This window comes from Humulus lupulus, chromosome 2 (genome assembly GCF_963169125.1).
Source record: "Humulus lupulus chromosome 2, drHumLupu1.1, whole genome shotgun sequence".
Taxonomy (NCBI): Eukaryota; Viridiplantae; Streptophyta; class Magnoliopsida; order Rosales; family Cannabaceae; genus Humulus; species Humulus lupulus.
Genome location: NC_084794.1, coordinates 135,384,214 through 135,393,495, shown reverse-complemented (window position 1 = coordinate 135,393,495; position 9,282 = coordinate 135,384,214). Strand labels below are relative to the sequence as shown.

Genomic DNA, 9,282 nt, shown 5'->3' with positions numbered 1-9,282 from the left:
CTCCGTATCATAAACTTTTTAGAGCTATGTGCGACATTCAAAATGAATGGGGTGAGTAACGATGCTGTAAGATTGAGATGATTCCCATTTTCACTAAGGGATATAGCTAAGAGTTGGTTGAATTCATTACAAGCCAACTCTATATTTACTTGGGAAGATTTGGTGTAGAAATTCCTTGGTAAATATTTTCCTCCTGCCAAGTCAGCCAGAATAAGAGGAGAAATTAATAATTTCCATCAGCTGGATGGGGAGTCTTTATATGATGCATGGGAACGATTTAAAGAGTTGCAAAGGAAATGCCAACATCATGGAATAGAGAAGTGGCTGCTAGTTCATACTTTTAACAATTGTTTGGGGGGCAATACAAAGACAATTATAAATACAACATCAGGAGGAGCGTTTATGAGAAAAAGCGCTAATGAAGCATATGAATTATTGGAAGAGATGGCTATGAATAACTATATTTGGCCTACTGAGCGTGAGAACAAGAAAGTAGCAGGAGTCTTAGAAGTTGATCCAACTGCGCTATTGACCGCTCAAGTGGCGTCTTTACCCAAGCAATTGCAACACACTAATCTCCTCACACAAGCAATGCAAGTACAGAATGTGGTGAATTGTGAGATTTGTGGGGGACCGCATTCTTATGAACAATGTCCGAGCACAGCTAGTTGCTCAACTGATGTAAATAATATTCCTTTGAAACAAGCACAGGTTATTGGTAATTTTTCAAGACTTGCACCCAACACTTACTCCAATTCCTATACTCCTGCATTGAAAAATCACCCTAATTTGTCTTCGAAAAATAATTAAGGGTTACAATCGCAATATCCACAGTACCCACCTCAACAACCCCTGCATCAACCAACTTATGGATTACACTCTAGACCATATTATGATCCAAATCCATGCCCATCTCATCCACCACCACATCCTCAAATGAACCCACCGAAAATTCAGCCAGACCAATTAAATCAATTCATGACAGAGACAAGGTCTTAAATTAGGAGATTGGAGACACAAATAGGTCAATTGGCTCAAATGTTTTCTAGTAGACAGCAAGGGAATTTTCCTAGTTCCACAGAGTTATATCCTAAAGAGCAGTGTCAAGCTGTCACTCTGAGGAGTGGGACTAAGTATGATGGACCTATAGTGGATGACAAGGGGAAGACGACAGAGGATCAACATGTTACTAGTCTAATACAAGAGGAGGTTACTGAAGACCTTCCAAAGACAGAAAAACCATAATACACTGAGCCTACACCAAAGATTCCATATCTTCAACAGTTTCTAAAGGCTAATCTGGACAAACAATTCTCCAAATTTCTTGAGGTATTTAAGAAACATCACATAACATCCCTTTTGAAGAGGCTCTAGAACAAATGCCTAGTTATGTGAAGTTTATGAAAGAGATATTTTCTAATAAGAGAAAAATGGAAATTTATGAAAATGTTGCATTAACAGAAGAGTCTAGTGCAATTATTCAAAAGAAGCTTCCTCAAAAGTTAAGAGATCTGGGCAGCTTTACTGTACCTTGCACCATTGGGAACTATCATTGTGAGAGAGCTTTATGTGATTTGGGTGCAAGCATAAATTTAATGTCGATGTCTGTATTTAAAAGGCTTGGTTTAGGGGAAGCTAGACCCACTGCTGTTACTCTTCAACTGGCTGACTGTTCATTAACACACCCCAGAGGTATTATAGAGGATGTTCTAGTAAAAGTAGATAAGTTCATTTTCCCAACGAATTTCATTGTATTAGATATGGGGGAAGATGAGGACATGCCTATTATATTGGGACGACCATTTTTGGCCATGGGGTAAGCGTTGATAGACATTCAGAAGGGAGAGTTAAAGCTTAGAGTACAAGGTGATGAGGTTACTTTTAATGTTTTCAAAGCTTTGAAATATCCTTCAGCTAGTGATGGTTGTTTTTATGCTAGTGTATTGGAGGAACCAAGTAAAGGGGTCCAATCTATTAAGGATCCACTGGAGTTGAGTTTGATTGCAAGTCTTGAAGAGTGTGCTGGTACTGAAGCCAGTGAGTATGTTAAGTGGCTGAATTCATCAAGGTAAATTTATAAAAAGAATTATGAGGAATTGGGGCAAGTGCCTGAGAGACTTCTCCCATCCATTGAGAAGCCACCAACTCTTGAGTTAAAAACCTTACCTGATCATCTTAAGTATACTTATTGTGGAAGAATGACACTCTCCCAGTTATTATTTCAACTTCTTTGTTTGTGAATGATGAAGAGAAGCTTCTTAGGGTATTAAGGGCTCACAAATTAGCAATTGGATGGACTTTGGCAGATATTAAGGGTATTAGTCCTTCAACAGTGATGCACTGTATATTAATGGAGGAGGATAGTAAGCCTAGTATTTATGCTCAAAGGAGGCTCAATCCTTCATTGAAAGAAGTGGTAAGGAAATAAATCCTTAAATGGTTGGATGTAGGGGTAATTTACCCAATATCTGATAGTGCTTGGGTTAGTCCTGTCCAAGTAGTTCCAAAGAAGGGTGGCATGACAGTGGTTAAAAATAATAATAATGAAGCTAAATAAGGCCACCAAGAAAGACCATTTCCCTTTACATTTCATAGATCAGAAGCTCGATAGAGTGGCAGGCCATCCTTATTACTGCTTCTTTGATGGGTATTCGAGATACCATCAAATTCCTATAGCACCAGAGGATCAAGAGAAGACTACCTTCACATGCCCTTATGGAACATTTGCCTTTCGGAGGATGCCATTTGGGTTATGTAATGCTCTTGCCACCTTCCAAAGGTGTATGATGTCAATCTTTTCAGACATGGTGGAAAAAGGTATTGATAATTTTTATGGATGGCTTTTCAGTCTTCGGACCCTCTTTTGATGGATGTTTGGATAATTTGGAAAGAGTTCTAGAAAGATGTGAGGAGTCAAATTTAATATTAAATTGGGAGAAATATCACTTTATGGTGACAGAAGGAATAGTCTTGGGTCACAAGATTCCACGCCATGGAATTGAGCAAGACAGGGCCAAGATTTCAACAATAGAAAATTAAATTCCTCCAGTGTCTGTTAAAGGGGTTTGAAGTTTTCTGGGCCAAGCTAGATTTTATAGGAGGTTCATAAAGGACTTTTCAAAATTTCGAAGCCCTTATCTACTTTACTTATGAATGGTGTGGTATTCAACTTTGATTCTGATTGTTTAAGGGCATTTAAAACACTGAAGGAGAAATTGGTATCTGCTCCAATTGTTGTATCACCAAATTGGGAAATTCCTTTTGACTTAATGTGTGATGCTAGTGATTTTGCAGTAGGAGCGGTTCTTGGACATCAAGTTGACAAGGTATTCTGAACAATTTATTATGCTAGTCGAACCTTGAATGATGCTCAATTAAATTATGCAACTATTGAGAAGGAATTACTTGCAATAGTCTTTGCATTTGACAAGTTCAGGCCATATTTAATTGGTAATAAGGTGATTGTTTATACAGATCATTCAACTATTAAGTATCTTATCTAGATTGGAAAAAGAAGAAGAGCATAATGAGAAAGAGGAGCCAATTGATGAAATTTTTTCGGATGAACAATTATTTTCGATTGAATGTGAAGAGAAGATACCATGGTTTGTAGATTATGTCAACTATTTGGTAGCTAAAGTTGTGCCTCCGGACATGTCAAGGTAGTAACTAAATTTTTTTTATTCGGAAGTGAAGCATTATTATTGGGATGAGCCCATTCTTTTTCATCATTGTGCTGATCAAGTAATTAGAAGATGTGTCCCAGAAGAGGAAATGATATCCATACTTACTCACTACCATACTTTACATTATGGTGGTCACTTTGGGGGAACAAGGATAGCAACAAAAGTTTTGTAATGTGGGTTTTATTGGCCTATGTTATTTAAAGATGCTAATGCCTTTGTTAAGAGTTGTGATTGTTGCCAAAGGACCGGTAATATATCTAGAAGAGATCAAATGCCAATGACTCGAATTCTAGAAGTTGAGATGTTTGATGTGTGGGGAATAGATTTTATGGGACCTTTCCCATCATCCTATAATAATAAGTACATTTTGGTGGCAGTAGATTATATTTCTAAATGGGTCAAAGCTGCAGCAACTCCTACTTGTGATGGAAAGGAGTTACTTAAATTTCTTAATAAGAATATTTTTACTCAGTTTGGTACTCCAAGAGCCATTATTAGTGATAGAGGTAGTCATTTCTGTAATAAATCATTCACAGCACTATGCAATCCTTATGAAGTTCATCACGGAAAGGCCCTATTTTATAATCCACTTGCTAATGGTCAAGCTGAAGTGTCAAACCGGGAAATTAAAAGTATTTTAGAAAAAACTGTAAACACATCAAGGAAAGATTGATCGAAAAAACTTGATGATTCACTGTGGGCATACCGCACAACATTTAGGACTCTGATTAGTATGTCACCATATTGGTTGGTGTTCGGGAAGGCATGTCATTTACCAGTTGAACTTGAGCATCGAGCTTATTGGGCAGTGAAAAATTTGAATGTTGATTTGTTTATGGCGGGGCAGAATAGGCTTCTAGAGTTGAATGAGCTTGATGAATTTTGAAATGAGGCTTGTGAAAACGCAAAGATTTATAAAGAAAAGTCTAAGGCATTTCATGATAAAAGGACAATTAGAAAGGATTTCCAACCGGGAGATAAAGTTCTGTTATTTAATTCTAGATTGAAGCTGTTTCTAGGAAAATTAAAGTCTAGATGGTCGGGACCCTTCAGAGTTGTGGCTCCATTACCTTATGGAGTGGTTCAGGTTCATAGTGAGAAAACAGGACCTTTTAAAGTAAATGGTTAGAGATTAAAGCATTATGTGGAAGGATCGGTGGAAAAGTGCAAATCAGTGATGGTTTTGGAACCCCTTTAAATGGACCATTCAGCGTCTGAATAAATGATGTTACGACAATGCTATAGGAGGCATTCCTATATTTTATTTTAGTTTTAGTTTTTTATTTTTAATTAGTGGGCAATTTTATTTAATTTTATTTTGTATTTGTAAAGTTCATTTATTTTAATTTTATTTATTTTTAGTATAAAGTCTGTAAAAAATTCGTGCAAATTGTGAAAAGGTTATTTTTCAATTAGTCTTCAGCCCAAGTCGCGACTTGAACTAGTAAGTTGCGACATTAACACAAGTCAGAGAGTGCATGGAAATTGAAGGAGGGGCGGATCGCGACTTGGGCTTATAAGTCGCATCCCTTAACCAAAACAGAGAGCAATGAAGTTTTTAAATAGAGGCGGGCCGCGACTTGAAGAGGCTGAGTCGTGGTGCCTGGGAACAAGAATTGTGGAAAATTCCAATGCGGGCGCGACTTGCCCTATCTGGGTCATGGTGCACCTATGTCAGACAGAGGGGAAGTGTTTTAAAATCGTATTTTCTAAGCCATATCTCTCATTTTTCATTTCCTTTCATCCCAAACTAGTTTTTCTTGTGAAAAGCTCTAAACTTTGTTCCCTTTACTTTCTATTTCAAATACCCTTAATCCATATTTCTAAATTCTAATTCCTAATCCATATTGATATCTTTCTTCTAACCCTAATTGTTTCCTATTGGTAAGAAGTGAAGATTAAAAGGAGCATTGAGAGTGGGCACTCTTAAAGAATCAAGGGCTTGTAAGTTTTCTCTTTTTGAAGTTTTTATTGAAGTAATTTTCTGCTAAAGGATTAAATTGGGTTGTTGAACTACCTTGTTATTATATTTAGTGTCTTTGAGTGATTTTTTTGGAGTTATTTAGTGGAGGAAATTATAGTAAATTAGAGGAAGTGCTGCCAAATTTTTGAGTTGTCATATTTGATCAATTGTGTTAGTATGGGTCCAAGAAAACAACCTACTATGGTTGCATCTTCTAAGAACCCTAATCGCTCTTCAACATCCCGCACCCAACCACCCCAAACTCAGCCAATCCTGCCAACACCTCAACCAATTCAAGAGTTTGATCCAACGCGATTTATTAGCAAGGATGCCTTTGATCACTATCAAAGGTTATCTCAGCGTCCAGTAATTCAAGAGTGCGGAATGGGAGATCAAGAAGAACCGTACCCTCAAGAACTTATAATATTATTAGGACTGAAATTCTATGCTGAGGTTTATGAGTTCTATGCCAATTTTTCCGGGGCTATTAATAAAAAGGTTTTTGTGTGAGGGGTTTCGGTTAAGTGTGCCATTGATATTATTGATGCCCTAGATAGATTACCAATGTTGCCTCAAGAAGAATATGAATACTATCAATTGGCGTATCATAGTGAAATTAATTGGACTGAGGTGGCAGAAACTTTAGGCATTCCTCGTGTTTCTTTTGTCATGCAGAATAAGGAACCGAATCATTTATGAAGATATCAAATGAATTGTGTGGCCAAAGCCTAGACTCTCTTTGTGAGTGCGCAGCTTATGCCCAACACTCACTTGTCTGAAGTGGAAACTGATATGTGTCTTCTGGTGTATGCTATTATTAAGGGACTCTCTATGGATATTGGCCGAGTTATCCACCAAAGTATCAAAGATTTATGTCAATGATTACTGATCTATGTGAAGTATGGGAGGTACCTAAATATCCTAGTGATATTTATAGGAAGGCAATGGGGCCTATTTTTCATTCTACAATGTATAAATTCAATGCCCCATCCTTGGATCCACCTGTACCACAACCCAGGAATGTGAGAGTTAAAGGGGAAAGAGGAGCGGTTGAGGAACCTATAGCTGCCAATGATCAACCAGATGGCTCATGGGCAGCTGAGGAGGAGCATAGAGAAGCATATTTCTAATATCTGACACTTGAGGCTCCACCAGATTCGCACTTGGCCAAATTAGATTATATCATTCGGCAGAAGCAGCATACTCACAATTATTTGGGAGAGCTTCATGATTATCATAGAGCTCAGGTTGATAGGCAGAATGAGTTGGTTTACCGATGGTCAAACCAGGAGGCGGACCGCCAGTATTTTCCTCATCCACCGCCTTGGCATCCTTTTCCAGATCCACCACCTTGTTAGAAGTAATTCACACTAGGTAAGTTTTCTTTCTTTACTTATTTTTAAACATTGGGGACAATGTTTAGTTTAAGTTTGGGGGAGGGAGCTTAATTTTCTGTTAGTTTTGTTTTGCATGATTTTTTTAGTTATGTTAGTGTTTGGAGTTTTGTTTTAGTGTGTTTAGTTTGATACCAACATGAATAATGATTGACAACAAGTGCCGATGAGAGTAAAGTGAATGTTATGAGTATAATTCAAAGAAAATGAAATCTGAAAAAGAAAAAAAAACAAAATCTATGTGCATGATTGAACACTGCATTAGTTCATTTTAGTTTAGATAACATTTGTTGAATATCTTGTCATGATGTTAAACTTATGTTTTTGATATTGATTATGCTTGCTGAAATTGGTTAGTGGAATGATGAATGGAAAGTGTAAATTATTTTCCACGATTCTAGAACTGCTTACTTGTTATTTGAGGCGAAATAATATATCATCGATGCTTAGGAATATGATTTAGGCTATCATTTGGACCGTTTGAGCTTTTCTTGCCAACCTTTAATTACTTGATCCTTTGTTTATCCCTTTTGAGCCTAATTTTGTATCTTTTTGTTCTAAACCATCATTTAAGCCTAATACTTGAAACTATGTTATATATCCGTCCCTAATATACTATGAGCATATGATTGAGAAAAATATGGGGATTGATATGTAATGGGGTTTAATTGTGATTTTAGTGGGTTTAGAGAGAGTATATATATTGAAAAAAAAAGTTCAATACACTCCCAATATGAATGTATAAAAAAATCAAGTTTGGGGGAGTGTAGATATTATTGAAAATATATATATATATCTAAAAAAACAAGAAAGGGGATTATGGGATTGTATTACTATGGAAGTAAAGTTGGTGAGTTTTGGTCATGTGCTTATAGTAAAGTGAGCTTAAAAATTACTTTTTCACCTACCTTTACCTAAGCCACCATTACAAGCCTATAAAAGCCCTATTGATTCTTATGCATATCATGATTTATATTAGTGGAGAATTGCAAGTATGTGAGCTTATGGAATTATTTGGTTTGAATGGATCGATTGGAAAGAAATTTGGTTAGCATAATTGATTTCAAATACGTTTATTTAATGATCATGAATTTATAATCCAAAAAGTTAGTAGACTAAAGTGTGTTGATGGAGTGTTTTGATAAAAATTCTAGATTGAATAAACTGTTGAGTAGTTTTCTGAGAATTATATGATTAACATTCATGATTTTGAGGCATAATTGTTGTTGTTGGTATAATTCATGTTGTGGAATTTGTCTTAGTGGCCAGAGTCTAGGTTTGTTTGAGTCTTTTGTTCGAGGGCGAACAAAGAGTAAGTTTTGGGGAGTTTGATAACTATATTTTAGAATGTGTTTTTGTGGTAATCTTGAGTCTTTATGTGTGTTTTGTACAAGATTATGCTTTCGTTTGTCTTTGTTGTAGGTTGGTGCGGTGAATCATGAGAAAAATGTAAAAGGAAGAGAAAATAATGAGAAAACAATGCTCTTGGCAGTTGTTGGACTCAAAATGAAGCTACAAGATGATTAAAAGTCAGTTTTTGATGAATAGATGAGTTGAAAGACCTAATTTGGGAAAAAATGGAATTAGAGCCGCGACGTGAGCTTATAAGTCGCGACTCTAGGCAAGTCAGAAACATATGGCAGCTGAAGGCAATTAGTGCCGCGACTTAACCTTATAAGTCACGACGCAAGGCAAAGTCAAAGGCTAAGCAAGGGGAAATCCTGGACACGATCCGCGACTTGATATGCTTGAGTCGTGGCACCTGAAGACTTGTGCAGATTTGGAAATCTTCAAAAATAGACACGGGTCGCGACCCAGAGAAGGCCAAGTCGCGACCCGCATATGAAAAACCCAGCTTTTGTAATTTTCTTACTATAAATTCTTATTTAGGGTTTAATTAGGTTATTAGGTCAGTTTTTAATTATGTTTTTTAGAGACTAATTTTGATTCTTAGACTAGTGATTTTGCATTTTTATATTTTTCTTTGTTCTTTAAGTTTGTGAATCTTATGTTTTTGAATTATTATTTTGTTAATTTAGTCATGTCTGATACGAACTAAACATTTTTATCTAGGGTTTAATGTAGTCACTTGGATTTCAATCTAATTTAATTATGATGTTCCATTGATTTTTCTTCTATATTATAATCTATATAATGTGCGTTTAATGCTAGTAAATACTTGATCAATATTTGCTTGATTTATGATTGATGATTTTGATGCAAAATTCGAAAGATGAGA

The 9,282-nt window shown here is 36.2% G+C and overlaps 1 non-coding gene across 1 annotated transcript; it reads right to left on the bottom strand.

Annotated features, from left to right (window-relative positions):
• Nucleotides 1-207: 207 nt before the first annotated feature.
• LOC133820628 (small nucleolar RNA R71) lies at nucleotides 208-314 on the bottom strand. The gene has a single exon (XR_009887033.1). It is a non-coding gene; the product is annotated as a small nucleolar RNA R71 (small nucleolar RNA).
• Between the last annotated feature and the right edge of the window lie 8,968 nt (nucleotides 315-9,282).